General features: G+C 52.7%; 1 long non-coding RNA gene across 1 annotated transcript; it reads right to left on the bottom strand.

The window, feature by feature from the left end:
- Positions 1-7,125: 7,125 nt before the first annotated feature.
- Positions 7,126-8,537, bottom strand: LOC112671934 (uncharacterized). Its single transcript, XR_003143934.2, has 2 exons — positions 8,442-8,537; positions 7,126-7,448 (listed from the first exon to the last, which is right to left on the bottom strand). It is a non-coding gene; the product is annotated as an uncharacterized LOC112671934 (long non-coding RNA).
- Between the last annotated feature and the right edge of the window lie 3,510 nt (positions 8,538-12,047).

Genomic DNA, 12,047 nt, shown 5'->3' with positions numbered 1-12,047 from the left:
TGGGGGGCTGGAGGTGGGGGGGGGGCAGGGCAGGAAAGCAGCTGGTTGCTCCCTCCAAGGAACTGCCTTTCTGCTGACATCACTGACAACAGAGGCATCCACGTGGGGCAGGGCTGACCACCCCCATCTGGGTCCACCCAGAGAGAGGAAGGAGAAAGGATGGGGCTTCCGAAGGAAGCTGCAGCCCCTGCTTTGACTCAGCAGGGAACGTCTCAGGGCTGCAGTCTCCGCAGCTACAAAACAGGGTGCATCCGGCTCCCTTGCATACAGAGTGATAAAACTCTGATGAAGCCTCTCTGCAGAGAAAGGTGTGAGGCAGATACACATGCCTCCCCTTGGAGTAAATGCTCTGTAGGTTGGTAGGGCCCTCACACCTTGTCCTGCAGGGGAAGTGACTGGTCAGAGTCACCTGGTGAAACAGGAGCAGTGGCAGGACTTGCCCTTGGGTCTCCTGCCTCCTAGCCCGGGCATGGAAGTTTTCCCGTCTGCTCATTGCCTCCTGAAAAGCACAAGGGAACTGAGTTCTCAGAAATAAAGGAGAACTTGTCCTTTGCACTTGGGGAAGGTTGGGGGGGTGTTGGTTTTCTAGCATCTAGGAGGGTCTCAGCCCAGATCTATACTCCAGGTTCTAGAGCCTCAGGACCATCCAGACTAGGGTTGCCAGATAAAATACAGGGTACTCAGTTAAATTTCTATTTGAGAAAAGCAATGAATATATGTTTTTAGTATATGGCCCAACTACCCATACTTGTATTCAATTTTTAACAAAGTGTTGTGTATCTGAAACTGAAATTATAATTGGGTGTCCTGGATTTTTATTTGTGAAATTTGACAACCACACTTCTGTCAAGCCACCTTAAGGGACAGGAGGCAATGGCTGCTTTAGGGTAGAGACTTCCCACTTTCAAATCCCCAGGCCTCAGCTGAGCAGCTGGAACAGCTCGCTGGCTGAGGGAACGCTCTAATTTGGCTGCTCACTGATTTGCACCACCCTCTCCCCTCGTTCTCCTGGGCCTGGTGCTGCCCTAGTGAGTTGAGCCTGGTAGTGTGCAGGAACACTTCCATGTGGAACAGCACAGGCCCACAGGCACTGGGTAGACCCTTTGCCAGCACCTCAGCTGGTCCACTTCACTGTCAGGCTTCTGTTATTGAGGAACTCCGAAGGGAGGCCCTGCCTCTCAGCTTGGCCTCAGCAGAGAGGTCTACAGAGGGATTGGGTGGCCGCCCTCCCATCCTTCACTGATGAATCTGGAAAGCATAGGGTAGGCATGGAGGCTAGGGGTGGGCAGAGAGTAGACTGCTGAGGTAGGCAAGAGATTGAGTGCAGAGTCTCAACTCTCTGCTTGGAAACTAAGGAAACTAGGCAAGAAGATTCTAGTATATGAGGGAAATGGAAGAAAGCTGAGCCCAGGATCTGAAGAAAAACTCAAGCCTGCATTCCCCACAGGAATCACTTACTGTGAAACATTCTATGGAAAAAGTTCCTTGAAGTCTAATTTCTTTGGGAAACACAATAGACTGACACACACAACACACACCCCATCAGCAATTTGCTTGTATCATAGCTTCCTGAAGGTTCTGAGAAGTCCTGCAGTAAAACAAAGAACTACTTACGTTGGCTTAACTTGGCATTTTCCATGTTTATAGGACCTCAAATCTTCTTTTATCATAATGTCTCTGACCCTTCCTAGGCACTCTTGCTTTCTGAGACACACTCATATACAAGATATTCTGTGGGCCGCGCCTCTGTTAGGACTGTGGCCACCTCAGAGTAGCCAGGTTCTCTGGGTCCTGAAGGCCAAGCCTGCAGGATCCCATCACCCTGCCCCAGTACAGGCCCCAGCTCAGCCCTGTGCCCCTTCCCATCCTTTTGTTTCACATGAACCTTTTATTCTCAGTCTCTATTTGTATTAATGAAAATTCATGTCTATATGCACATGTCCATATGTTTATCTATGCATAGGTATATGTGGAGATAGTGAAGGCATGCCTATGAGTGTGGGCTAATCCTGGGAGCTCAGGAATGTCAAAGTTGGGGTGGAGGGAAGAAAGAGGATTTGATAGATTTTCTTTCCTGGTCCCCTTCCTTGGGGAACTCTAACTTCTTCCATCATTCCAGCCACCAAGAAACATTCTAGAAGTCAGCTAGTGACAAAGTCCCTGCTTGTCACATCATCTGCCAAGCTTATGGGCTGGTGCCTTTTAGGATCATGGAGAAAGGTCTCCAGAGTACATAGCCCATACCCACTGAGGAAAGCATAGCAGATAGGAACAGAGGCTGAAATATGGGCTCCACTATTTGGGAGGATTGTAGAACTGGCAGCAAAGCCTCCAGGGTCAGGTGACCGAGCGTCAGTTCCATGAGGGCAGGGACTGTACATGTCCTATGTCTGTGTTCCTAGCATCCAACACAAGGCCCGCCATGTAATCTGTGTATGTGTGTATGTGTATGTATGTGTGTGGGCATGTGCATTTGTGCATGCACATACTCAGGTATGCACACACAGGCAACAAATGTTTATTGAGCACTTATTATATGCCAGGCATTGTCCTAAGAACTTTACATGTAATAATTTATTGAATCCTCACAACCACCCTCTGAGGTAAGTACTATTATTATACCCATTTTACAAATGTCGACACTGAGGTACCAGGGGTTGAGTAACTCACCCCAGGTCACACAGCCAATAAAAAGTACAGCCAGGATTTGACAAAGGCAGTCTGACTCTCTAAACAACTCTTCCACACTTGGTGGTTCAATGAATAGTTAGTTGTTGGATGAATGTATGAACGCACACATGAATGAATGAGTGAAAGAAGCACCTAGTGATGCTAGGTAGAAGCACATAGCCTTCGGGCAGCTTGACGTCCTGTCAGGGCCTCCCTCCAGAAGCAGTGTAACACAGGTAACATGCTGCCAGCCACCCACACCAACATCATCTCTGTCTTCCCTCCTTCCTCCCCTCAGGCTTTTGCACATTTTCCTGTCACACCCCCTCCCCCACTACTCCTCCCTAGCCCATCAGCTCCTTGGTTCGCCTGCTTGCCAAAGTCCCTGTCTCCTCTTCCTTGAGTGCGTGTCTGCTTGCGTGTGTACCACAAAACCACAAGCTGTAAAACAAAGCAGGGAGCTGCCTCACTCATGCACTGCGCCTTTGATGTGTCCCTTCCTGGCAGCTGCAGGACACTGAGCCACCTTCTGCAGGCTCAGGTCCCAGAGGGTGGATGCCAGTTGAGGAATTCCACACACAAAAGGTCCAGGCCAACAAGAATGTGGGTTGGTGGAAACCCAGCAAGCCAGGGGGCCTGGTAGGGAGGGCCAGCCTGCCAGCTGGACCTGGGGGTCTCTCACTCAGCAGCCTCGCATCCAGAGTGTCCCTAAAGGGACTAGCTTCTAACAGGATTCATAAATAGTAATAGCCACCCCTCACATTAATATGGCAGTCTAGGGGTCACAAGTACTTTTGCACCCGTTTGCCTAATTAATCTGCACTATGATATAGTTGGTAAGAGCTATGGAGTCGTGATGCCTGGGTTTGAATCCTGGCCCTACTGCTGGGACATAGGGAAAGTCACTTATGCCTCAGAAGCTCAGTGTCTAAATCTGTAAGACGAGGATACGAATAACAATGCCTGGCTCATAGTGTTGCCAGTTCACGTGTCATACTCAGTGGTGGCTGCCATGCAGACATATACTATTTATTGCATTTGTACTCTGTGCTAGACATCCATGCATATTCTTGTATTCACACAGTCTTTTCAACAAATTCCACGAAGTAGAAGAGGAAGCTGAAGCTCATGAAGGAGAAGCAACCTGCCCAGAGTCACAGAAGAGAAGGTAAAGTTGGGATGTGAACCCGGGTGTGCCTTTCATCACAGCCCATGCTCTTTGGGAGAACTGAGATTCAAAATATGGCATGTGCCTGGTTTTGGAACCAGGCTAGTTTGGCTTCAAGCCATTTCAGAACCTGTCCTATGTTGCTTTTGTCTCCTGGAGGTGACAGATCCAGTCATCTCCCATCCCCTCATGGTCCCCAAGCAGTAGCCTTCCTGTCTTTTGGTGTCTCACCCAAGTGGCATGGAACAGGAGGGCATTCTTCAAAGACAAAGGGGAAAAGTCTGAAGCTGGGTCTGAGCAGAGGGACCCTGTCCCATGTGTCCCTAGAATACAAGTGGCCAGGCCAGCAAGAGCCAGGAGTACCTGCCTGCCTACAGATACTGGTTATGTCTGGTCCATGTCCACTGGGCAGGTCTAGTTTGTGCCACAGGTGCTTTTCCCGTGACATGTGTTGGCACCCGATCCCCAGGAGGTGGGCCCCTACTCACCATTCCTGGCTCAAGTACCAGTTGCCCTTGACTGGTATCACAAAGGGCTAGGGAGCCGGTCTTAAAGGGGAAAGCTATGGAAATGAACAGAAGAGGAAGAAGCAAAGGGGGCCCCTTGGCCCCTAGCCCTTGGCCCCAGCTCCTCCTCGTCCCTGCACCTCTTGGCATCCGCCAGCCCTAGCCAGAGCCAGCCATCACCTCTGAGATCTGTTGTCCCCACCAACAGCGCTGAGAGCAGGGGTCCCTCCTTGGGCTGAGCCATGGTTTTCAGCCTTCTGGCAGGAGACATTCTCAAAGGAGGAGGGAATACCGAATGAGTCCCAACTATGCACAGGGGGTTGGACATGGGGAGCTTTGGTTTCTCCGGTTTAATCCTCACAGCTCTGCAAGGCAGGCATTATTATCAGCATTTTACAGATGAAGCAGCTGAGGTTTGGAGGAGGCAAGTGACTTGCTGAGGGTCCCATGGGCAGTAAGTGGTCGAGCCATTGTTGGATTGAGGACTGGCTCACAGGGAAACAGCCATGTCCCCAGTACACCAGTTCCTGGTGGGATGGGGAACCCGGTGACTTCAGCTCTGCAGGGCTTGAGCAACTAGGCACACTGGGCTTTAGGATTTGCCTGGGAGATGAGGTTTTTTATTCCTGTAAGTGTGCACTTAAAAGCAACAACAAAAACAAAAACAAAAACAAAGACAAAAACAAAAACGACTCATTTCCATGAAAGCATTTAGGAAATGGATTCCCTGTCTTCCCTGACTCCTTCAACAGAGCATAATCAAGCTCTTTCTCAAGTTTTGGGGACATCATCATTAACCCCCCATCATTATTAGCACTGGGCCATTGTGATCTCCTCAGGCCTGTTTCCCCTGCATGAAATGGCCCCCAGTTTGTTTGCGATCTTTGAGCTCTTGTACCTGGTTGGGGTTGTTTGGGATTTTACTAGTTTTGCTGCCTACTCCCCTGCTGTCAGGCCATCAGCTCTCACTTCTTGACACTTTTAGTGTGCCTGCTTCCAGCAGCCCCTTTGCCCTCCCTCCTTTTGATTTACTGCTTCTAATTTGCTGTGGGCTTGGGAACCAGATAACCAAGCTTGTTAGAAGGGAAACGCTACAGAGGGTCCTCCTGCAGGTAGCCGGCCTGAGTGTCAGCTTAGACAGCCAAAGGCCCAAGGAGCAGCCCCCTGTGCTCGGTCCTAAAGCCTGTAGCTCCCGCATCCATACTGCCAGGGGCCTCTTTATCCTGTCTTGTAACAGGGGTGACCTGCATCCCATAGTGAGGCTGAGTCCAGCCCTTACTTGGTCCTGAACTGACTGGTCTCCCCAACCCTCCCCCTGGCCACACCATTGAGGGGGTGGCACACCCAAGACGTGAGGACTGGTCAATCTTGCGGAGCGGCAGTTATGGAATGGAGGGCTGCCCTTGCCTAGAGGCCGAGGAATGGGCAGGAGGGCCTCTAGCGACCTCCAGTATTCCTCCCCTTTCCCACCCTGTCTTCCAGAGGCCCTTGCAGAGAATTCTGGGCTGAGGAGCATTCTGGGCTGTGGAGGCTCCCTCTCCAGCCTTATCCCTATTCCTGCCTGAGGGCAGGGCAAGAGGACTCACTGGAGCATTCCTCACAGCATGGAGGCCCACCAGCAGCCTCTAAGCCTGGGCAGGCTGGGCCCATCTCTGCCTCCAGCCAGGCCTAGCCCCTCATGCTCTTACAGTGGTCCCCCCTGTAAGGGGGGCTCTGGCAGGAAGTGGGCTGCGCTGAGCTGGCCTGGCTTGCCACCTCAGCAGTGCGAGGGCCTGCTTCTCCCCCAGCCTGGGGGAGGGAGGCGCCACTGAGGGGGAAAGCACTGAGGCAGATTTAGGACTTGGGTGGACTTTGAAGCCCCTCAAAGCCATTTTTCAACCTGAAAGCTGAACCGAGCTGGTCTGGAATTGTGGCTGGAGGATAAATGTAGACCCCATGGTGTCATTTTATGGTCAATTTTCAGAGTGTAACTGTACTTTGAGCACTAACGCTGAGTAGCAGGAAAAAACTTCTTAACCATAAGATCTATTAAGAGTGCAGAGCTGGCTCCCAGGGGCGAGGCGGGAATGCACAGACGTGAATCATTGGAAACAGGTCGGGCCTTGGCACTAGGGAATAGCCCAGCCCGAGTTGGGCTGCAGGGAGGGAGGGGGCAGCCCTGGAAGGATGGGAGGGTGCCTCCAGCTCCTCAGGCCTTGCCAGTGGTGGCCTCCTCTCCTGTCCCAGGGGCCTGAGTCCTGACCCCCACCCTCTCTCCTCTCCAGGGTTGGCTACTCTAAGCAGGGATTGGGTAAAGAACATCTGGTGGGGCTGTCGGCCTGGAGAGCTGTGGCAAAGCAGGAGGGCCAGGGCTGCCAAGCTACACAGGACTGATGCCTCTGTTTCCCCGCCTGTGTTGTTCCGTGTCAATCACCAGCCTAAGCAAGCTTTTCGACCAGACATGGCCAGCCCCCAGCAAAACTGGGACGGATGAGAGGCCAGAGAAGGTCTAGGATATTTGGGGTTAAATACCTACAGGGCAAAGCAGAGTCTGGGAAGGTTGGCTTGGAGGGGGCAGGGTACAGAGTTGGAGGCTGGTGATGGCAGATGGCAGATGGAAGGGGAAGCTGGGGGACAAAGTGATCTATGAGATTCCTTACAGCTAGAAAAATCTCTGGCTCCAGAGGATGCAGGCAGGAGTGAGGAGGCAAACTGAGTGCTGGACAGGACCTCCAACAAACCAAAGGCACGTCTCCTCATCTCAGGTCTCAGGACCGTGGTCCTCCCATTCAAACACCTGTCAAGAGTTCATCTTTTATGAAGAGTCAGGACTAGGTCTGGCAAGCCTGGGCACCAGAGGATACCCATCAGGGGGAGGACAAAAAGTGAGGCTTGGGCCTGGCAGTGACGAAATCTCAGCTGAGCCATGGTTTGCTGTGTGATATTAGCCAAGTAACTTTCCTCCTCTGTGCTGAAATGTACTCTTTTGTTTCGCGATGTGTAGCAGGAGGGCCAGGACTGAAATTTCAACCTGATCAACTCCTTTTACCCTCAGAGTGTAAGTTTCTTGCCAGCTAGAACATTCCAGGATTTCTTGGTCTGGTGTGCTCTGGGACAGGATTTTCCTGAGGATTAAAAATAAAAATAAGGAGAAAGAAACACACACACACGCACACACACACACACACTGCCCGGGAATATTGTAAGAGCTTTTTACCAGTAGTAACTCACGGAATTTTCACAACAGCCCTCCAAGGTGAGTACTTATGTTTCCATTTTATAGATAAGGAAACTGAGGCACAGAGAGATTAGCAGACAGGCTCAAGCACCAAACCAACTCTAAAACCAAAGACACTTGCCCAGCCTCCTTTATGATTCTTTTCTCTAAATGGGTGACCTTGTCTCCCTCACCCCCTCCAGGGCTTCGTTCTCTCTCATGGCTGTCACACACCGGGCTGGGTGAGGGCTCCCCTTCCTGAGCCAGCTGGCCTCCTTGAGGTGCCCTTCACCTCCCTGTACTCCCTCCATTCCCTCCCCTTCTCTCCAGGGGAGCTGAGCCAGGCTCAGGTTTCTCCATTTCCAGGCTAAGGCTCCTGCCTTGGGCTGGGCTCACTGATGAAATCTTGCTGACCTTGCACTTTCCATCCATCCTGGGGCTATGGGCTTGGAATGGACAGATGAAGAGTACTACATGGACTGACAAAAGGCTGGCCTCTTGCCCCTGGCCCCTTGTTTGAGAGAAGGTACCCCAGTGCCTTTGAGCAAGCCTGACCAGGCCCCACAGGTCTCTCTTAGCAGATCTGGGGCAGAAGCATTGCTGAGGGCACTGGAAGAATTCAGGCTGAGGGCTAGGTAAGATGTCCTCATGGTTGTATGTGCAAACTGCCTTTCAAAATCATAACACAGTACTAACTCTGCCTAGCATCAGACTAGTTTCCTCCTCAAGCTCCATCTTTAAGAATCATAACATTGCAGAGTGTTACTGGATAGGCTGGATAGGCTCTTAGAAATCACCAAGGTCAAGACCCTTGGGTTCCAGATGGGAAGCCTGAAGCCCCGAGAGAGCAAGGATGTACTCAAAATTGTACAGCAAGACAGCGGTGGAAGCAAGGCCTAACCTCAGGTTCCCGAATCTTCCAGGTGGACTGCCTTTTCCAGCTGAGCTCCCTGCCAGACCTCTGGGGTCAGCTGTGTGTTGCCCTCTTTGGGGTGGCCCTGCTTGTGTCCCCACCCTTCACTGTGACAAGATCACCTCCTACACACACGTTCCCTGCCCTAGAGATGTAGGAGGCCCTTGGGAGTGAGGTGGGAGGCACCCAGGAGCCCAGACGAGAGGCAGAGACCAGGATGGCAGGGACTAAAACTGTACCACCGGGATGGGAGGGGAGCACTCTGAACCCTGAGCAGGCCCTGATTTTTTCCTGCCTTAGTGTGTCACGCCTACCCCTTATGAGCTCCCTTGGAAACAATAGAGGCCTCAGGCTCGCAGTTTGGTCTCTCCCAAGGCTCGGAGGTCTTGGAGGTCTCCAGCAAAGTCGCTGCCACATCGCCTGGCTTCTCGGTCGCACCTGTCTCCTTCATGAGCCCTGAGTCCAATCTGGTGCCCCCTCCCGCCCGGTTTTCCAGACTGTCCAGGCCACCAGGTGAGGCGAGCACCGTGACCACAAGGGGGCACTGGCGCTCCATGGCTATGGTGGGCTCAGAGGCCTGCTTTCTTTGGGCTTGGGGTGGGGGCAGCTGGAGTGCGTGTCGGGGCTCCCCCACTCCTGGCACCCTCCCATTTCCTCTTGGAAGTCTCCCTAATCCTCTTATGCTTAGGGTCACATCCCTGGGACCAGTGACGAGGTGTTTCATTTCAATTGGCCCCCACTCCCCTTGGGGGAGCTCCATGAAACGCCAGGAGGGGAGACCCCTTGGCCACAGCCCTCTTCTCTGCCCCTCTGCAGACCGGGTTTCCTTGTCCTTCTTCAGCTTTCCTCCTTTTGGAGTGTCTCTCTCCTACCTGCTCACCCTCCATTCCTTGCCAGGCCTGACGTCTGGCTTCTCACATAGCCCTGGCTCCGATGGCCTCTTCTGGAGACTGGCTTCCCCTCTCCTTTCTCTTTGTTTCTTCTCCCCTGTCCTTTCTTCCCCTGCATCCCGGGGCCTCTCAGGCTGGATGAGTGGAGGGGGCCTTGGCCCCTGCCCTGGCACTCAGGGGCTGAGACAGGGAGTCAGTCAGTGCCGGATGTCAGTTGCTGCTGGAATCTGGGAGTGGAGGAGGCTCTGGGTCAGAAACACTCTTAAGTTCACTTAGCAAATGCAGCCTCTGGGAGTGGAGAGGGGGGGGTGTGGGGGGTGTGGGGGTGTGGGGGGGTGTGGGGTGTGTGTGTGTGTGTGTGTGAAGGTGGGGATTCAGAATCCAGAGACAGGGCCTGGTCTCAGGTCTGGCCCTGACTGGCTGTGTGGCCTTTCCCGTTTGCTCCCTGGGCTTCAGTTTGCCTCCCAGAACATAATGCATGCTGGATCTCTTAGGATGCTCCCAGCTTGTGTTTATTTATTTATTTATTTTTAAATTTTCCAGCAGTGACTCTCAATCCCAGGAGGCCCCAGCACTGCTTCTTCCAGATCCATCCGCCTTCCCAGATTTGTCCCCACCAATCCCCTTTAGAATGCTAGGGATCCTTGGTGTGATGAACAGGGCCTGGCCAGCATATGGGGGTTGCCCTGGGAGAGGGCCCGGGTTGGATGTGGGCCATAATGTCAGCGTGCTGAGGAATGTGTCTGGCATATTTGCTCACTGACTTGGAGGGTGCCTCCGTAGCTCTTGGGGCAGATAATTGTAGAATGTCGGTGCTGGAAAAGGCTTGGGGCAAATGTAAGTCAAACATTAATTATGGGCCCCATATAGAAGCCACTCCCCAAACCCCCCACCGCCACCCCCTGAGCTTGACCCCTGAGATACAAACCCAAACCCATGGCCTGCCTTCTAGGTCTCAGCTTTCAGAAGAATCTAACTCCCGCCTGTGGTATATAAATAAAGAAGCCAAGGTCCAAAGAGGGGCAAAGACTCGCCCAGGTACATGCAGGCAGGTGGTAGCTACCTGAGGCTGGGCCCCAAGGCTCCTGCCTCCCAGACGTGGGCATTCAGGGGCTCTGGGGACTTGGGCAAGGACATGCAGTGGGTAGCTAAAGTGAAGGGAGGTGGTGTGCACATGGCAGAGCTGGGGCCGGGGTTTGAGGTGGGAGTGGATAGGGATGGTTGCCTGCTCCCACCTCTTGTGATGGGCACACACTCACCCTTGCAAATAAGGCAGATCTGGGGCCGACGGTGGTCCCTACCACAACTAGAGGGTAGCACCTCTACCTGACAGTGTGATTTATCACATTCTCCCTTTCTCCCCTCAGCCCCCAACCTTCTTGCAGACCCTGGAGAGGGCCCAGCCTGACTTAGAGACAATTCACCTGTTTTTGATTTGAGACTCAGGTGGACTTTTCTTTCTTCTCATCAAAGAAGTGGTGAGGGGAAGGCAGGGCCCCATCCATCACCCCAGCCTCTCAGCAGACTTGGGAAGGAAGAGTGGAGGGGGAGGGAAACAGCCCAGGGATCTTGCAATCTCCCAAATTCCCAGTGGGAACCTCCCAGCCAGCCAGGCAGGGCATTACTGGCCCAGACATTTAGATCTTGGTCACAGATGCTGAGAAGCGACTGCCTAGAGGTTCCTCCATTGGTACTCTGGATCTCTGGAAGTCCTACCACCAACTTTTCTTTTGCAGTTCCTCCTTCCTGGGTGATAGGGGTGGTGTCTGGAAGAGGTTTGGGCCCCACACAAAAGCAGAACAGAGACTTAGCACCCATGGAAAGTGGGAGAGGGCTAAGGGAGAGAGTTCATTTGGTTTTTATCACCTACTCTGTGCCAGGCATTGTTCAACCTATGATCCATGCCATTTTATCCACCCTTCCGGTGCTGTCCCATCCTCCAGATAAGGAAACTAAGGCTCAGAGAAGCAAAGTGATGGACCCAAGGTCAAATCACAAGGGAGTAAGTAATGGGGGCCAGATTCAAGGTCATGGCTGTTTGGCTCCAAGAGAAGGCAGAGGAGGGAAGTGAGCTGTCTGGAGGCTGGCCCAGCCCAGGAAAGAGATGAGCTGTAGCATCAGTGCTTCCCTTACCCCCAGTATGCATGTGCTGCAGTTCTCAGGGCCACTACCTAACCTATGTAGAGTCTATGCAATTAGAAAAAGGCCATCTTCTTTTGGGAGTGACCCAGGCACCGGGGCAGTGCATGTGGCCCAGGGTAAGGAGCAGGGCTGAATTTCAGCCTCCACAGTTCACCTGTGCCAGGCCCCCTTGATCAGGGCTCAGCACACATAGTCATTCACTGTGGCCTTGCTCAGGCTGTCCTTTTTTTGGAGTGGGCTGAGCAAATCTCGGCCTGAGAGGCAAAGTGAGGGGCCTGATAGGCTTGGCAACAGCACACCATGATGCACAATCCTCTTCCTCCTTCTCCCCCTTCCCCTAAACATTATCATCACCGTCATTACTACCATCTTCCCAGGCATCCTAATGATACTACAATTACTAATAACAGGGGCTCCACTGCAGCTGAATCTGCTTGGTATTGTTCCCCTGAAGCAACCCATTTTCTCCCTGCTGGACTCTTTCTTCCTCATTACACCCTTCTAGGCTTCCAGCTTGCAGAAGCCCATTCCCCAGGAAAACGTGTGTGTGTGTGTGGCCTGG

The sequence above is a fragment of the Canis lupus genome, chromosome X (genome assembly GCF_003254725.2).
Source record: "Canis lupus dingo isolate Sandy chromosome X, ASM325472v2, whole genome shotgun sequence".
Lineage (NCBI taxonomy): Eukaryota > Metazoa > Chordata > Mammalia > Carnivora > Canidae > Canis > Canis lupus.
This window is presented reverse-complemented; position numbering and strand designations above follow the sequence as displayed.